Below are 19,463 nucleotides of genomic sequence, written 5' to 3' on the forward strand. Positions count from 1 at the left end.
TTAGATGTAGCCTAAATGGCAGTCACTGAAGCAGTTACCAAACCACTGGATTCTACCAGATTTCTGGAGATTCACAACCTGCAATTAAGTAGTCCACAAAAGTACCTGGGAAACCCAAGTCCTATTCAGTTTGGGAATAAATTGGTTGTATAAGGATTTACACTCTGTGCAGTTCTGCTCTTCCCCTGTTCCTTCAGCATCCCTGGGCTTGGAGGGTCTCCTCACAATTTTGCATTTTTCAGTGAAGGGACAATCTCATCCCCCACCCTCGTACCCTAAACACCTCAACCCTCTGATTTATGGCTGCAAGGAAAAGCAGTCATGCCAACGCTCATCAGAATAAGGGAATTTTCAGAATTAAAAGAGCATCCGGTGTTTTAGAATCTGTTAGGGAACAAAAGAGGGAGAACAAAACTCTTTTATTTCAAATCATATGCTAACAGTTAAATAACAGAGAGCTCAGCCAAAGTGACTCTTACCAGCTCAAGTGTGACGTTTCTGCCACCCTGCTCCCCAGCACACACACAAGTGCGTGGCCATGGCCACACCAACCCTGAACTAGACTGGTTATATCCAATATGGTAAGTGCTTAGTGACAAAGTGGAATCAATGACAGAAGCAGGATTCCCATTTAAGAGTATTGACCTATCTTTTTGTGAGGTGGATCAGTAAACTCCCAGCTCCTGCCTCACCAGAAACAAGGAACAGACCTCAGGAGTCTGATGCTGGGACTGTACCTGCTGCAACTGGCTGTGATTTGGTCTCCTCTTGCCCACTAACAAATAGCAGAAAGAAATGCTCTCTTAGAAGATGGTTTTGACTGAAGAAAAGAAGTGTGTGTAATTCTATGTCAGGTGAAGTTTCTTCAGCAACATCTGGCAACATTGCAGAATTTCTACACTCCGCTGAGATTTGGAAGAGCATATGGTTTCCACTACAGCAAAACAAATCACTCCTTGAACAAAAAGCTCTGAAAAGGAGTGGGAAAAGGAAGATGAAAGTTTCAAGTCTGTTTGTAAATTATGCATTATCCGTGCCTGTAATGCCCCAAGGAGCCATAAATTTAGAGGTTTCAACAGAAAAGCCTATAGCTGACACCTTACATTCGTAAAACTCATTACTATCCCTGGAGTGAAAATGAAGGGGGGAAAACAGTGAATAAATAATTGAGAACATAAGAACTTTTCATCATTTCCTTTTGCTCTTTTTCAGCTTTTCACTAGAGTTTCAGGACCAATATTGGATTCACATCAGCTGTGGTCTTAAACATGAAAAGTGACAGTATTTTTCTAATGCCTCTGATTGTGAAATTGAAACAGTTCAATTAAACTTACAAGTGCAGATCACAAAAACAAGAACTTGAAATCTAAGACATTTTCACATTCACATTCAGTTCTTCATCTGTCATAGATACCCATTCTGTAAACTGCATCCAAAACCAACCCAGATGGTAATTTTATTTTTGGTCTAGCTGGAATCTCAGAAGAAAGAGTGGTTGAGAAAGCAGACACTGGCCTCCAGGAAATTTTTTGAATATTTTTGATGATCTAGAGGTTCTGCCATATTTTAAAACATTTTTTGTAGTCTGTGAATTTTTATAAAATCCTTCTATTCTTTTTTCATGTCTTTGCCCTTTCTATATATTGCCCAAAATCTATAGAATGTTTATTCTCTCGAGCCTGTGTGACACTGAACTCAGTATGACAAGGAAAACAGAGGAATGAGTGAGTCATGCAGAGCAATTTTGTCCAAGGATTAGATGTGAATAACTCTGGAAAAACTGTGCTTTTTTCACTCTTTCTACAGCAATATTAATGCCTAGCATGGCACAGTGTTGTACTTATCTGCTTTTTCCTCTTTTCACTTTAAATTACACATGAAATTTCAGGAACTAGATGCACTATCTCCATCATGGCTAAATGCAAATTGCCCCTTTCCCTTCCTTTTTCCTCCAGAATAAAAATCCATGGAGGTTCAGAGAAATTAAAGGAAATAAATATTTTTCTTCACTGTTAAAAGTCACAGATGACTCACTAAGGATGATCAGCCATGGGGCTCTCTGCTGATGGCAGCTGCCAAGATGGGGCTCTGGACAGGAGCATTCCATGTTCAGGTCCTCTCTGGTTTGGCTCACCCTTTCCCCCATCTTTGAGAGGTTTCTGCCCCATAGGAAGGCTGCATGCTTTCACTTGGATCAGCTCTGGATTTGACTGCTAAACCCAGGTCTGCCCCCTCCCCTTTCCTCTGCAGCACCTCACTGCCAGGAAACACTGACTGCATCTCACCTAGAGCCAAGGGCAGCCTTTTCCTCAAAGTACAGCTAGGACCTTCAGTTGGGCCAAGTTTCAGGGGAAAAGTGCTAAATTTTTGGGTGGGTGCACAGAAATCAGCAGGATGGCTTCAAAAAGTGCTGCCTTCCTAGAAGATCTCTCTCTGTGGAAGTCAACACGCAAGACTTGAAAATAAATCTGTGCAAAGTGATGTGTGGGTCTGCAGAGACAGGCAAGGCTCACCTGCCAGTCAATCCCAGTTAATGGAAGGACCAGATTTCCAAATGCAACAGACAGTATCAATTTTTTCTTCAGTTTACTCTGGGAGAGAAGTCACCCACCCTTTTCTTGGGAGCCACTTCTCTAAACAACTCTTGGTAAGACAGAATTAGGGATCCACCAGTCCACAGTTCCCTTCCACTTTATGGGCCAAACCCTCTGGTGCCTTCCCTGGTGTCATACCCAGGGAATTACTGCAGACAGGGCAGTTGACCACAGCACCCACACTCCCTTTGCACCACAGCTGCCAGCTGGGCACCTCTTGTCACAGATCCCTGCCCTCCTTCCCTCTCCCTGCCTGCCTGAGACCTCTACCTGACACATGCCAAGAGCTGAGGCTCAGCAGGCAAATGACTCACAGATGCTATTGAATGGCTGTAAAAACACTGTGCACAAATGAACAACATGACACTTAGGGCTGCTAGTATTCCTGCCAGTCAAAAGGAGTCCACAGGAAAGCATTCTGAGTGCTTTTACAGACAGGAATGCCCTATGGAAAATTATATATAAACACAAAAGATTGGCAATACAGAGCAGAGCAGTGTTCCCACATAACTTCATTTAGATTGCACTGAGCTGGTATATTTTTGTATGTCTTGAAGAAAAACATCTTTCTCATTTGAAGAAGATAAATTTAAAACATCAGTGGTATGCTAGTGCCCAGGGCCCTTTATGCATCAACTTTTACTATTCTAGTCCATGAGTCATAAGTTAGAGCATTTATCCCATAGGAACTTGTATTCCCTGGGCTACTCATTCAGATTGGCAGGTTTAGCAAACCAGCATGTAGCCCATAAGAGGCCAAAATTAAAAAAGGGAAAGGTGACACGAGGAGCTCACCCCCAGTAAAATAAACAATGGCAGTGGAAAACTCTATTTATTGAGGCAGAATGAGTCTTTGCAAAGGAAGAGTGACTTCATGGACTGAGCAGCAAGGCAGCAGAGGAGGCCATGAAATCTTGCCCTGTGTGTTGAGAGTCAAATTAAAACCATGCTGATGTTGCAGGCTGCCCTGCCATGCCTCCCAGCCCACAATCCCTCCCAATCTGTCCTTTTTCTGAAAAGCCAAGACATTTACCAGGTCCTGTGGACATCAAGGCCTGACTGGGCATCACATCCCACTAACCAGGAACCTACAAGCCTGTGCCAAGGGCCCATGTGCCTCGAGCACTGTGTGTGTGCAGGAACAAAAGCAGGGACTTACTGTAGGCTTCAGCCTGCTAATGGAGTTTATTTCCCAGCTGACATCTGGGTACCCTCACGACTGATGGAAATAACAGGAAGCACAACCTATGGTCAGGTCGTGCTGCAAAATAATTACTGAAGTTTTGTTTGTTAGTGAAGCTGGGCACACAAAGTCTAAAACAGAGCCAAGTCCTGCCAGGTCCTTTCCTAACACCACTGGCCTGTTAGGAAAGGACTCTGCACAAAGAACACGGAGCAAATGCTGCCCCTACTCTTGTGGTTCACCAGCATCCAGTAAAAGCATTAAAAGCTTCACAGTATCATTTTCCTACATATCCTACCTTCTGGTTTTCAGCCAGTGATCTGAGGGCCTCTGGGAGATTCCAGGTCAAAGAAAGACGATGAAAGAAAGTAAGTTCATAAATATTAGATAGTGATCTACAGATGCAGCTTTTTTAAAGCGTTCATAGTTCTGACAGAGAATGGTTGAGAAAGGATACATTAATCATAAAAGGGTGGAAAATTACTGTGTTAGCTTTCAAAATACAAAATCACTGGTGCAGAAAAACGCATTTCTTTCTTTATACAGGCATAGGTGCATATGACATCATATAAACATCATGTTTAACAATAGCTAGCCCTATCCAGATGGCTACATCTATTCATAAGAGCAGCAGTTCCCAGGAAGCATTGTTGTGGATTATTGCTGAGTTCAAAGGTTCACAATGAGTTTTGGATTTTGCCAGAAGAAGAAATTGTTTGTTTCAAAAGCACAGCTGAAGGACCTTTTTTGATCCCACAGAATCCAGTACTGTTGTCTTCTTTAACAGGCAGCTGAACAGCTCAGATACTTTTGGTTTTTTTACTCTCTGTAAAAATGTTTTTTTCTAAGAGTCTGATGTACTGGAGTAGTGGAGACCTCTTCATTTTCACGCAGCTCAGGCAAGGTTACACTCCGGTGTAGCTGCTCTCTCTGCTCACTGTCATTTACCTAAATTATTAGATAAAACATGCAAAGCTTACCAGGACCTTTTGAGCAAGAACTGCTCATCCACATCTCCAGGAGGTTCATTGAGCTACACCACTGGAGCTGATAGCACATCCAGGAAAGGTAGGGTGGACACGCTGGATTGCCAAAGTGATCTCACAACACAAAGCTCAGGGGAAAGGAACATTTCTTCCACACTTTGCTGCTTTTGATGGAACAAATAGAATGACAGGGTGATACTAATTCTTCTAGAAGGGCATTTTGTTGCACAATGGACAGTCCCCAGAGGACATGTACTCCTAGTCAGCAAGGCTGACATTTAGAGGTTTGACTAGAAGGCAGGGTCTATAAGGTTTCAATGAGTTAGGGAGTTTAAATGTACAGTATAGCTAATTTTCAGGTACAAGGTCAAAGTTTCTTAACCTGGCCCCTATTGCTGTTCTAAACATTAACCAAAAGGCCCAATTTAGGCTATTTATATGTCGAGGTATTTAATTGTGCCTTCAAATCAAGTAGCGAGACATGGAGGTCACTTAAATTGCACCTATAATTATTTGTGCACAAAAAAGAAGCAGAAACAAAGAGCCCTTGGTGGGCCAGGCCAGCTCCCAGCCCCCAGCACTGGGATATCCTGTAGGTCCCACAGCCCTCAGGAGGGTGATGGTACAGCTGCCACTCATCCCAAAGGCAAAGGCAAAGGCAGCAACTCATGGGAAGGCAATGGGATTGTCCCTGTAGGGGCTGAGGTCTGCATCCCACCTCACCCAGCTGGGAGGAGGGGGTCTGCTGTTCAAAGGATGCCCTCGCTCACTGACAGGCTGCAGAAAGTGTGTCCACCCAGCTCTCCGGTTTCATGGCTGTTTTCCTAACGTGTAACAGAGGGTGCCAGTTTAATATCCTGCTATAACACTTGACAGCAAGGGTCAAGAGCAGCATCAGAACAACTGGGGCAAACTAAATGAAAAGAGGCTTAAACATCTTGAAAGAATATGGATGTGTGGGTCCAGACACAGCTCCAGGCCCTGGGAGGGATCTCAGGTGGAGGTAGTTAAATCACTTGGGAGAAGATGCCACCTCATGGTCTGCAGACCTCCAAGTGGGAAATGTCAGCAAAAGATGAGTATTCCAGCTCCCATACAGAAGTGAGAATGCTCTACCTGCAGCAGCAGGCTTGCAACTCACATGTTACCCAGCACTGAAACCTAACACTTGGCCCATGCTCCCCCAGCCTCCTACCCCTTCTCACCACTGCACCAAGCTCCAGCCTCTCCCTTCCAAGGGATCTGAAGCTGCCATCTTCAAGCATCAGGAAAAGTTGCACAAGCTTTTCCCTGGAGCAAGCAGGATCTCAAATACTCTCAGGTCCCGAATAGGACAGACAGCAGCACCTGTTTGAAATTAAATTCCTGGATTAAAAGCAGGGCTTCCAAGCTCACTGCTTGAAATCGCCGTACCGCAGATGAGGGTCTTTGCTCCCACCATCCCCCATTCCTTTTAGGAGCAATATAAGCTTCTTTACTAGAGAGATTTTGTGAAACTTTCCATTCCCCTTTAACAATAACCAGAAGAAGTTTGTAGCACATTAGGGCTTAACTTGAGGAAATGAATGAAGGAAGGATCTCCTGTTCATTGGGCTCTTGACCTGGTCTCTGATTTTGTAGGCACTATTTTGCAAACAGGAACACCTGCACTTTTTCCCCTCTGTGGTTACCAGGGGCACACACACACACAAACCCTTCTGGGCATAAAAGTACAAGTTTTGAATAGCTTCTCCCACCCGCCCACATATTGCTAATTGGTTGTGCAGCTGCAGATTGTGCTCAGGGACAACTGTGTTTAAATGTGTGTGTGTGTGTGTGTGTGTGTGTGTGTGTGTGACTATGAGTATTTGATTGTCCGAGTTCACAGATTTTTGTGAAGAAAGTTCAGTGTGCAAACATTTAAAAACAAGTAGCAGCAGCTTGTTAAAAATATTTTGTTGTCTCACTTGGAGGGAAATTCACAGGGGAGTTTTAGGGCTTTCATTCAGCATCAGTGCAAGGAGTGGGGAATATTGGATGTATAGGGACATGGCACCATCAGGCAGCCATTACTGCTGGCATATGTGTCACTGAGACACAGCCCTTCAGCAAAATGACAGCTATTCCAGTAGGAGACCCAGGAATGCACTTTATTCGAATGAACAGCTTCACTTTCTAGTTAAAGTCACAGTTAATAAATGGCAAGAAGTGCTTCTCAGCATGGGAACGTTCAGGCACAGCCTGAACAAATGGGGTGCAGATATTTTTAAGGGTTTATTTTCATTCCCATTATAATATATGTCTCAGCTTGTAAATGCTTTTATGCCAGCAGTAAAAATTTCCATTTATATGGGTTGAATTGAACCTTTGCAATTCAGTGGCAGTCCAGCCACTTTTAAGTAGATGTTGAGATGGCTCGAGACTTATTTAGCCAAGTGAGTGACAAGCTGCTAGAGCCCAAAGATTTTCCATGGCTGAGCATGCAGACAGGATAGACAGACATCCAAACTGATATATCATGCATTCCTATCAATGGAATTATATTTTTCTTGCCTGCATGCACATGCGATCATACCACATGTACTTGAAAACATACAATAACCAGACCTACAGGCAAAGGAAAATTGTTTAGTTCCTTGTAAGTTATGGATCTGAGAAAAACAAAACAAAACAAAACAAAACAAAAACCAACCAACCAAACAAACAAAACCAATAAAAAGAGCAAGGACACTAACCAGCCTGGGAAGATCTCAGTGCATTCTGAGAGTTCAGAAATTCTGTTTCCCACATTTTGCAGCCCGTGTTGCAGGCTAACCCAGGCAGTGTGGCTGGGTTTTTGTTTCAGCTATCAGCTACGGCACTGTTAAAGGAACCTTTCTTTACAGAGAGGTTTTCAATACACATAAAGGGCCATGCCTTCCCTCAGATCAGCTGAACCCCAACGGGGCTGTCTGATCCTTCTCCGTGAAACAAGGACAGCTTATGTTCAGCAATTACATTCCTGTCCGTATGCAGACAAGAGGCCACCGCCTTTGTCAGCCAGTGCTCCTCGGGCTTCTCTTGCTTTTCAGTGGGGATGATGACCTTTCTGACCACATCAAGATGCACCATCACCCTGTGCTCCACACGGGGCCCAGTGTGCGGCACAGTTTTCTTCCCGAGCATCGCTGGAAGAGGAGCCAGTCCGTCTCCACCGATCCAGCCTGAGGACAGTGATGGACTGCCCTCTGGGCCTAATTACTCCTCCACATTGAGGATAAATAATCTACATGACAACAGACTCCATTCATTCATGCCCTCCCACACCTCCTCCACCCTAAGCCTGGTCTTGAGTGACAGATGGAAGGAGAGCCCATGTGGGCTCCCCTCTTACAGATTTGTGCTGGCCATCCCAGGCACACTGCAGCACTTTCCTTTGGGGCACAGCAGACACAGAGCAGACATCCTACTAACTCAGTTACCTGGCAAACCAGCTTGGCTCCTGGAGAACACAAGTTCTCCATCTAAACAGATGCAGAGAACTTTCTGCAGCCAAATGCAAATGACTTCAACTTACCATCCTTTTTGGGACTCTTATGTGGCTTAGCAGGATGACCTCAGGTTATTCTCCACCTTGAGTAATTCTCAACGAAGTTATACAGTGGCACCTAGGCAGTTTTCAAAAAATGTATCTTTCTCTTATATTTTCTTTTGTCTGTGAAAGGAAACAAGTCAAGACCAGGGAGAGGTGACTCCTTATACACCTTTACATCCCTGCAAGGGCTCTGTACCCCACTGGCTGTTAGCTCTGGTTGTTGATCTAGTTCAGTGAAAGGAAAGCACTCTGTTTATCTTAGGACACATTCACTGACTTGAAAATTTATGGTAAGAGCTGTCAACACTGTAAACCTCTTCTGTCACTGTATCAGTCAGGTGCTGTTCTTAGGACTCTGTCCAAGCAAGCCCTGCATTTCTGAGCTTAACCTCTTAGGTAACCAGAATAGGCAGTTTTCTATAGCAGTGGCACTTTGTATAGCCATGGTTGTCTGCATTGATGAAAGACAGGTTTCTAGAAGCAGCTGAAACTCCAAAAGAGTCCTTGCCCAGGACTGGTCGCAGTCCCACAGACAGATAGATCATCTTCATTCTGAGCAAATGCATGGCAAATTTTTGGGGACATAGTGGGAGAAGGCAGAGAAAATGCATAAAATGCATTTTGCTGCAGCTTTTAAGTAAATACAAGCAGGATAGACTGTCTAAACTAGCAAATGACAAGCTGTGAGAGGCCACTGATTCTCCCACATTTTGCAGACAAGTGAATAGGCAGAGAGGTTGGGAAAGAAAATGCTATCCCATACAGCATCCTTCCCAAGCAGGGAATCCCTTCTGCCAGCTCTGCTGGGCCTGGCATCAGAGCACAGGTATGCAAAACTGGAGGAAAAATGCAACAGCCCTGCAGGGAACACAAACCCACTTCATAAACCCACTTTATTACAGATGGAAAGCCAGCATTTTTGAGTGCATCAGGAGTCCAGCTGCCACAGTAACACAGAACTACATTGTGTGCCGAACCACAGTTTGCCATCTCTGTAAAAACAGGCAAAAGACATTTCCTATGAGATCTGATAAGAACAGGAGCTGTTTGTTTAAATCTACTCCCTCACTGGGAAAAAAAAAAGATGAAATAGCAAACCCTTGAAATGAAAGTAAAGGATCATTATTCTTATTAGAGCAACAGTGGGTACTTCTCATAATGTGTAGTGAAACACCAGCACTTGAGTGAATAGGACCAACTGTTCAGCCCCAGAACAAATTGCACATCAGTCTTAACTTAATAGGTAAGATTAATGGAATGCCATATAATGGGGGAAACTCAAAAAATTAAGGTAATTCAGCAGAAATGGCTTGGAATCACAGTCTATCTAAATGCATTTCATCTGGAGGATTACTGTCTCCAGTGTTTTAGTTAAGAGTTATATTAATTCGAAAGCCATGCCTTACACAGACCCATCCTGTGCTTAAAGGCTGGCTTTCTGCTAGAAATGCTTACAGTGAAACCTTTGCTGAAAGTTTGCCCAAACATTTCACAAGCGACTGCAAAGCCGAGCTCTGGGGGCTCGGAGCTCCATACCTCACCGTGTTTATGACCAGTTGACTTTTTGGCTCCAGCACCTGGATTTGTCAGGGCCTCTTAGCTGCTGCTGGGAACGTGCCCCTGCCGAGCCCGGCTGCTCTCCCTATCACCCCTCTGACAGATTAAAACACAACAGGGTCTGTTGGATGACTGACACATTCTTCCTCTGTCTGACTCTGAAAGGACTTAATTTAACAGCTCTGGAGTTGAGCTTTTGACTGACAGATTGTGAAGGGGAAAAGTCATTCAGTTCCATTAAGCTCAGTAACTGCTGTAGAACAAAACACCTTTAAAAAAGGGGGATGAAAAAAGAGCTGCAGAGAGCGGGGGCAGGAGCTTTAGGAAGAAAAAAGGGGATTCTTTTCAGGTTCAAAGACGATCTTTCCCTTTGCTTTCTGTCCATCAATGAGGGCAGCATTCCCAGAGGGAATACAGTCCAGCGCTCATTGGTGCCATTCAGCTGCCAATCTCCCGGACAGGGAGACCAAAGGGCCTCATGTTGCGCTGCGGAAACTGTCTGTCAGACAATCAGCAGCTGCCATGACATCATCTGCTCTGTTTTTCTAGGCCTATTATAGGAGACTGGGTCCAGGAGTGCTGCTCCAGAGTGGTATTCATATTTTCCTTTTGCCCCCCAAAACGACATTTCTTTACCAAAGGAAATGTGGGGCTGTATTTGCAAGGGAGCTAACTCTGTGCCAAAGAGTGAGGGCTGCATGACTTCAAACTGGTCATTTTCCACTTATCCCACCAAAGTTTCACAACCCCTCATCTATTTTTTATTGTAAACTGGGTTTTATTTTAAGTAACGTTCCATGTTAAATATCAGTGATTAACCTTTCTCTCTTTTTTCATCTGAAAGCTTGGCTTACTTGTCTCTGCTTTTGCTATAAATACTGAAATTTTCATAAGGTTGTTGTTCTTACACTCTTACACATGTGTGCGTGCACACACACAAATGCATTCATACAGAAGCCATATTCTGGCTGTATTTACACTGCTGGTGCAGTAGCTGGGGCTGCATTCACTAGACAAAGTGCTGCAGAAAGAAATTGCTAATCCTGACGAGAGCAGAAGAAAAGGGCTACCAGCTGCAAGTGTGAAGTCAGGGCAATGAGCAGGACTGGGACACACTGCTTGGGCTGTCCCCTTCACCCTGTCAAAGACCAAAAAGCACAAGTAGGCTTGTCCTTTTTGGTCTGAAACTTCAGTGTTCTTTGTCCTCCAAATCCTTACTTGTAAGAGCAAAAATAATTTACATTGGTGCAGTCGAGGCTAAATTAATTAGTGACTTTACAGCATAATATGTTTGATCAGGAGAAAATCCCAGGCAGTTAAAATAATTTTGCCAGACTAATCCCTGCCTACAAGCCAAGATGTAGACTGGTCCTACCTGGCAGCACTGGTACAAGCAAGATGCTGGAGGCTCGTCCCCTCTGTGATGCTCACAGCCTCTGCCCTCACAACCTGCAGGGCTCAGCTCAGCAGGCTGACTCCTGCTCCACTGCTGGGAGACCAGCAGGATAAAAAGGATAAAGATTTCACACTGATGGCACAAAAGTGTGAAATAAAGGGAGGGAGAGCCTGCTAGTGGTGCCTCTGAGTCTCACACCACACCTGGGGCAGGGCTCAGGCACCACAGCCAGAATCCACTCTTGAGGGCTGGCTATGGGACTGTCCAGCTCAGCTGAATGGCCACAGCTCTGGTCTATTCCTTCCCTTGGCTGGCTGGTTGTTTGGTCTGCTGATCTTAGGAGGGCATTATTTCAGGCATTAGTGTTCCAGCCAAGCTACATGAAAGGATGATAGCTCAGGTCCATATGGAACTGTGCTCGGGCTTGTTCCCTTGCCAGGGCCCTGCTGCAAGAGCCATTTTTGGCTGTCAAGTCTGCTGTCTTGTTTCAGTAAGGGATTACTGCAAATCTTCACACATTCCACATGGACCTTACGAGACAGTTAGTCAGATCCTGGATGAACTTGCACACAAAGACATCTTGCTGCTACTGGGGTCAGAATGTCTCCCTTCTTTAGTATTATTTGTATTTTTACAGCCCTGCCAAAGGCCTGCAAGTCTTGAGCAGCTACCATTTCAATCTGTTCCAGCAAGCTGTAGTCTGATACCCCAGCTATGTTTGCTCTGTACATTCAGGCATTACTCTTTCTCACCTGGCAGTGAACCATGCAAATTAAGCACACACACACACACAAATCCATGGAAACCAAAGCTGCCAGATTTCAACATCAGAAGCATGCAAGGGGAAAGGGGCAGTGAGCACTCAGGCTTCCCTCTTTTCTGTTCTCTTTTCTTCACTCTGAGGACAAATGTCATTATTTACTCTTCTGGCACTCATATCAAGTGCACGGTGCTGGTGCAGCAGGAAGCAATAGTAAATCCTTTGTGAGAAAATCTCCAGATCAGATCTGTAAGGCTCACCTCCAATGTATTTCAACTTTTATATTTTTAACTAATGTGACACAAACACTGACAAAGAATCTTCTGTTAGGGCTGAAGAGCAGCACGTACTATTTATTCAAGGACACCAGGAGGTACCACAGAAGTCTGGAAATACCAAAGAACCCTGTCTCCTCGTGACACTCTGCACTTATATTTTGAGAAGAACAAACCAAAGCAGCGTGGGCCAACAGGGACAGAGCTACATGAAATAATTGGGCAAAGCCCTACATGGGGCAGCTCATGAGAAGTGGGGGACACCCTTCCTACATTGTACATCTGTATTTCAGATCTCAGTGGAAGAGGTTGCTCAATGCTATGACACCCAAGAGTCTACCTCACTGTCTGAAAATGTGGAGATATTCCCTTGTATCAAACCTCTTCCTGTTCTGAGATTTGATGTGAATAGAGACACCACTAAATAGAAAGATGCCACATATCCATTATCCCATTCAGCTGTCTTATGTAGTATAAAAATACAGGTTTAGATTGAAAAAGGCGCATCTCTTGAACAGATGTCTAACTGGCATTCAAGAAATTGAAAAATGGTATTTAAATGTCTTTGCAGGCCAGAATCTTAGTAGTCAAATCTTGATTCCAAACAAGGGTTTGCTACAAGCCTTTTGAAAGTTGGCTATAACAGGCTATGTCAAAAAATTATCTTATATGTCCTTTCAATTCTGAATTCATCATGAGACAGACCTTCCTCCTTTGTCAGTGTCCCTGTGGTAGAAAAACAAAGTTGCCATTTCAACACTTTTCTCCTTTTAAGTACAGTTTAAATGTGTCCACTTCTAGTTTAAAAAGTGGTTCTGTGCAGTGCATTTCATTTTCAGATCATTGTGGAATGCTTTTAGCAGATCCTCTGCCAAAAACACTCAGCTTTCTTGTTTCTATGGATAATAGGAGATTCTAGCTTCTATAGTACTATTTTTTTGTTCAAATTTTATGAGTGTGAGACCTAAGGTGGAGTCCTCCGCATAGTCTCAGTCCAAAATAATCCTTAAAGAAAAATTTTCTCTCTTATTCGAATGCCAGACCCAAAAATCCTGAAGAGAATTTAGGAAGAGTATGGCTACACATTCCTCCCCAACACGTTTTTCTGGATAGGGAATGTCAGCCTAAAAGCTCATACAATTCCCAACTCTTCTGTAGCACTGTCTCAAGAGCCTGAACTGCCTTAGGACTCTGATACCAACAGCCCAGATATTTACAACCCACCCATGGAGAGCACATAGAGATGCAAAGGGAAGGAGGAAGGAAACAGAAGACTTCTGGTGGGCCCCACAGGGGGCTGTGGCTAAATTAAGGCCACAGCAGAGCTGTGGTAAGGTAAGAGCTGAATAATTTGTCTCTTGGTCTTTCATCCAGGGATAAATTCCCTAATACAGTGACACTGTAGCACCACCAATATTGACTGTCTGCTGATAATGTTTTGGCTAATGAAAGCATATTTCTATTGAAACAATAGATTGCACTGTTTCTCAGAAATGTTCTCCATAACCTCTTACAGTAAAACTCCACCTTTTAACCACTTTCCTTCCAAAATGAAGAGCTAGGGGTAACTTCCAACCATGAACTTGGCCATTTTTAAATGATTTTTGCAAAGATCAGACACCCATGGCTTCAGATGGGAGTCTCTACTTTTCATCGTGTCTGAAAATCAGATTTAAAAACCAAATTCAAGTATCTAGAATTATTCATTTACCTCCACATTTATCTAGCCACCTAATGAGAACTGAATGGGAATACTATTATAAGTTGCTGAGTGCTTCAGATATTCAGAACCAGGGAAATCAAACCATAACAACTGAAGCCAATGTATAGATTTAGATAATTGTCTATAAGTACTTCAAAACACTAGACTTTACCTGTTTCCTGGTTTTATCCTAGGTTTCCTCATCTCACCTGTTTATCTGAGCTTCATACACAGATCCAATTTTAGGATTAGCATGGTCCACAAAAGAACATCAGTGCTTGCTCAGGACTACAATTTTGTTTGAAAATCCATGGATTCCAGTGCTTCATACTATGCAAAATCTTTCTTGATCACAAGTATAGGAATATATTCTATATATATTGGATAAGTGTTCCTGCACTGTTCAGAATCACTCTGTCTCCATCCCACCTCCCTTCTGTCACACTTGCTTAGGAAAAGGCAGTGACATAGGTAGCCTGTGCTTGTTGGCCAGCAGGCTGCTGTCAGGCTTAATGAATCTGTTTGCTCTTCCAACTGCAGGGCACTCATTTGGCCTTATCTCCTCTATCCAGATGCTTCTTTTCCCCAGCTTTGTAGGAAGGTAATAATCCTAAAGCCTTTTACCTTCTGTCAAATAGAGTCAAAATTGGCCTGCGGACCCTAAAAGTTATTAGGAGGAAAACCAACATAAAGTGCAATCACATTTGCTTCATTTTTTTGCTAATTCATTTCTGTAGGAAACACAGCCAGCCAGGGAATGGCCTCTGAGTGTTGTCTTCTGTATTTATTTTCACAATGAAAATACCAGCATCAGTCAGGAGACATGCCCATGAAGGTGGGAGTTCCAGTGAACAACAGCAGAGTATATGATGCTTCCTGCATTCAGCTGGCCTCCACTCCTAAGCTTGATGATACCAAATTACAAATACATCAAAGAACGGGATGTATTTGTAATTTGGTGAGCTGGAGGCAAGGAAGAAGCAAAAGACTTGTGGTCTGAGAGTCAGTGATATCCAGCCTTCTCATAACTGCCTGGTTTTCACAGTTTCTCGCATTCTTCATCTGCCTTTAGGGTGTAGCTTTTCAATTCTCCCTCCTGTATTATGCAAAAATCTCCCTAAAGCCAAACTGATCACTGGAGCACAGAATACTCCTTTAATACCAAAATTTCAGTGCAGTTGTAAGTGCAGAACCAGGCCAAGGTGAGGGCAAGGGGGAGTGTGATTTGTCACCTCTGTTAATCTCAATCCAGTTCTTGAAATGGAAAGCCACTGGCCATGGTAAGAATCTAAAGGAGTACAGAAGATATAACAGCACAGGAGAACGGGTTCCATAAAAATCTGCTTCTTTCCTTCCATCAGCACTAAAATTGGGATATGAAAGCGGCAAACAAATTTACCTTCTTCTCCCAAATACATTGGGGAATAGGCATTCATTTTTCAAGGCAGGGAAGAAAACTTCAAGTAAATAATGTCAGTTTTTATTTATTCTCCATTAGAATCTCTATCAATTATTTAATATTTGCAAGGCAACCTTATGTATAATCTGTCACAGAAGACTATTTATCCTTTACCAGTAACATTAAACTCTCAGTAACATATACTCAAGCCCTTGGAAAACCAGCCATCTAAGGGCTTTGTATATCTTTGTTTATTTTTGCAAGCGGCAAACAAATCTAATTAATTAGAAAAACATGTCTGAAATTTTAATCACTGTTATTCTGGTTTTGGCCAGGACAGAGTTTATTTTTTTTCCAGCAGCTTTGTGGGGGTGGAGCTTGCTGCTGTGTGGGTGTGTCTAGGTTGTTCTACACCACCTCAGCTCATCCAAAGGGACTTTCTGGATTCTGGGAAGAAGGGCATGGCTTGCGGTGGAAAAAAAACCTCTGTGGGGGTAAGGAGCCCATCCATGGTTGGTTTTCATTGTCCCAGACTTGGTGAGAATTTTGCATATAAATCACCCTCTCTTTGTACACTTTTGTTATAAATATTGTTGCTGTTACTGTTAATGTTCTTATCTCATTGGTGTTTCCAATAAATTGTTCTTGCTCAATCTGTGATCTTTACCTTTGGTTCTAGCAACTGGAGGGGAGGGGAAACTGCTGGTGCAGGTTTGGTGGGAGCACTGAATTGAGAAATACCATTCCTAAACCTTGACAACTATGAAATCAACCTTTTTTTTTTTCTTTCCTTTTTTTTTTTTTTAATAAATGGTTCACAAAGTACTGGGGAAAATATCTAGCACATGGAGTGAAATGAAGGCGAACCACACTATTTGTACTGCCACAACACTAATAGCTTCTAGTGGCGTGTGACAGGAACCCCATGTGCCAGCTGGTGTATGACTAAAAGGCAAATGTGTGATTGAAAAGACAGCCCTTGAGCCATGACACTAAAACAGCAAAGCAGAGGCCTCCAGCTGTCTATGAACAGGATGGGAGAGTGAATTGTTAGAGGACAGCAGCTAGTACCATGCTGTACTGCCAGCCAGCAGGACATACCAGATCAGTGCAGGGATGCCCCAAAGGCCCATTCTCCTGACATCTCCCTGTGCTTGCAGCCTGTCCACATATTTCTGTACTAAGTATTGCAGGTACACTGTAATAAGTTGTTATTTTGCTACATTAAAAGCCCAGATTTCAAGTGTGTTCATTGTCTCATGGTCTGTGTGGTTTCTCTAGAGCAAGTAGTGATATCAATATCCAGGTTCTTGGTGATGTGAGAACTGGATCTTCCAGTTGTACTTATTTACTCTCTATAATATGCTCCAAGTTGTAGGTAGTGATATCCCATAATCAGTTGCCTGTATGAAGTTTTATCAGTTGTCACTTAGAAGTTTTATATTTCTATCTAGCTTATCCATAAAATGCAGCTTCAGTGGTCTTACTATGACATTGTTCAGCTCTACATCTGTATTTTGATTTTCACTCAGCTTCTTTCTTATGACCCATCTAAGTTTTATTTTATGACATATCAAATTGCACCTTTCAGTTTTTAATATGTGTGGGTCTGTGGAAAGAGACACTTTTTTTTCCCTTCACGTTCTGACTATCCTTTATTTCACGGGATACTACAGCTAGATCCCCAAACTATCATATTGGCTTCTAACTTCTGGTTTGGTTCCTAGGGTAGCAGTCAATGTTGTGAATATTAATTACTCTTTTTGATTTTCCTCCAAATTTACCGACTTTGAGATAGATAGAATAATACATGAGCAGACATGAAAAGTTCTTTTGCATGGAAAATTAATTATGTACAATTGTTGAAGTAGGCACTAATTTGATTTTCTCAGTATCCAGATTTTTTCCCAATATTAAAGCCCATTAAAAGCAAATAGAATGAAGCTTCCTTACTAGAAGAAGGCATGCAACAGCAAAGGAGGTTAGTCCTCTATTTATTTTTCAGCTGGACATATTTAATAAAGTTATGGAGAACACAACTGTTAAATTTGAGTTTCTTTAGTGTTTGCAGGTACTGCAGCTCTCAAGAATATAATTTCTCATCTAAGATCAGGTGCATGTTACAAAGCCCTGTGTGTCACATGCTATTTAATACCTTGACAGTTGCAAATAAGATCAACCCTGTCACAAAGGCAACAGCCTACGGGTTTGTGTAATCTGAATTTTCTAAATGGAAGTAGTATTTTTATGCCTTTATTAATAATAAAGGTATAAATCTTGCTTATCTGGGTACTTCTGTTGACTTGAGGGAGGAATGCAAAGTTAGGAACAGATCCAAGAAATTAATGAATTAAGATGTGCAAGCATTTTTCTTAACTCTGAAAAAGTTTTATTTTATTAACTCTGAAAAGAATTATCAGACCAGAATATAGAAGTCGTAAAGGTTTTAAGGTTTCCAAAACCTAGAAAACAATCTAGAGAGGCCTGCTTCTGACAGTAGGCACAGAAGTTCTTTTCATGTTTAAGAGTACAAATCTCACAGAACAGAGAATCCTGGGTCCAGTGAATGCCTTAAGCATGTGCTTGACTTTTACACTTTTACACTTCCATTCACTTTATTAGGCTTGGACATGGTAAATCACAGTCTTAATGATAAACACATATTTATATGATTTCTGGATTTGGATTTAAATGGTGTTTCTATTTATCCATATTCACTTTACTTTTTCCTGTGTCCCATTATAGCACAGGCATATGGGACAGAGTTACAGCTAATTTAAGTCTGCATTTCATGACATCCATGAATTTTTAGATCACAGAATTTAATTAATATAAGCAGTCAGTTTTTCCACTGAGTACACAACAGCTGGTTATTATATACCACCATTTATTTACTCACTGAAGAAGATAACTTTTGTGTGTTTCATGAGTTTTTACTTCTTCCAAGAGTTCAGATCACTTTGCTAACAGTGGAAATACACTGGCATGCATGATGACCCAGCATCACCCATATGAAAATTGGGTGCCCCCAGAATCCCAGGCTCTCCAGCTTACATCTCCAATGGCAGTGGAAGGCACCAGAGTGAGTCACTAGGGTTGTTTTTCCCCAGTTAAAAGAGTTGTTTCATTCTGCTTCCAAGCATGATATGAAATTATTGACATTCAAATAACAGTGCAGAGACTGGAATTCAAAGCCAATTAGAGCAGGATGATGTAAGGCTGCCAATTTACAATTACCACAACACCTGCGACATTTATAAATATTACTTCACAGCATTCCTGTGTCCTTAGGTAAATCCTTAGATTTCACTTTGTGAGATGGATCACATATGTTCCCTGCTGCTTCGACTTGACAAACATCTTTATATACAGCAAGCTGCTTTGAAATAGTTTGGTATTTAAAACATTTGACAAGTAAGACTGTTCTAACTTTTTACTGCTGTAATTAAGAATCGGGAAAAAATAACCAAAGTTATGGTTAGCTGAAGCATCTTCCTGAGCACCAGGAAATATGTGACAACCCAGCACGGGGAGATGAAATCCTACAGTAGAAGGCAATGGGGTTTAAGCAATGCATAAATGTGTTAGGACCATCTCTGCACTAAAACAGAATTGTTTCCCTTAACATTTGTTCAGATTAATAACAACTACGACATTAACAATGTTCTTGTGTTTTATAAATAGTAGTAATAATGGGAAATTGTTACCTGATGGTATCAATTGGCATCACCAAAATAGGCAGTTGCAAACTCTCAGTGCCTTCAGCCCACACCAGCTTTGGTTTCAAAATATTTCCAGCATTTGTTCACTGCTAACTGAAATCATTGTTTCTACAAGTACCATGTGAAATATCTTCACAGCAGCTGAAAATGGTGTTCAGACAGTTCTCTCAGCCCTGCATGGGTGGGGGAATATTGAGGAAGCCATGCCAAATCTCAGGATGCCAACATATTTCCTTGTGCAACAGCTATGGCAGCTTACAAAGTCACATCAGATTTTTGTCCCATAATTTAAGTAACGGATAAACTGGTAACTTTAAGTAAGTAACAAGTAAACTG

This window comes from Agelaius phoeniceus, chromosome 1, assembly GCF_051311805.1.
Source record: "Agelaius phoeniceus isolate bAgePho1 chromosome 1, bAgePho1.hap1, whole genome shotgun sequence".
Taxonomy (NCBI): Eukaryota; Metazoa; Chordata; class Aves; order Passeriformes; family Icteridae; genus Agelaius; species Agelaius phoeniceus.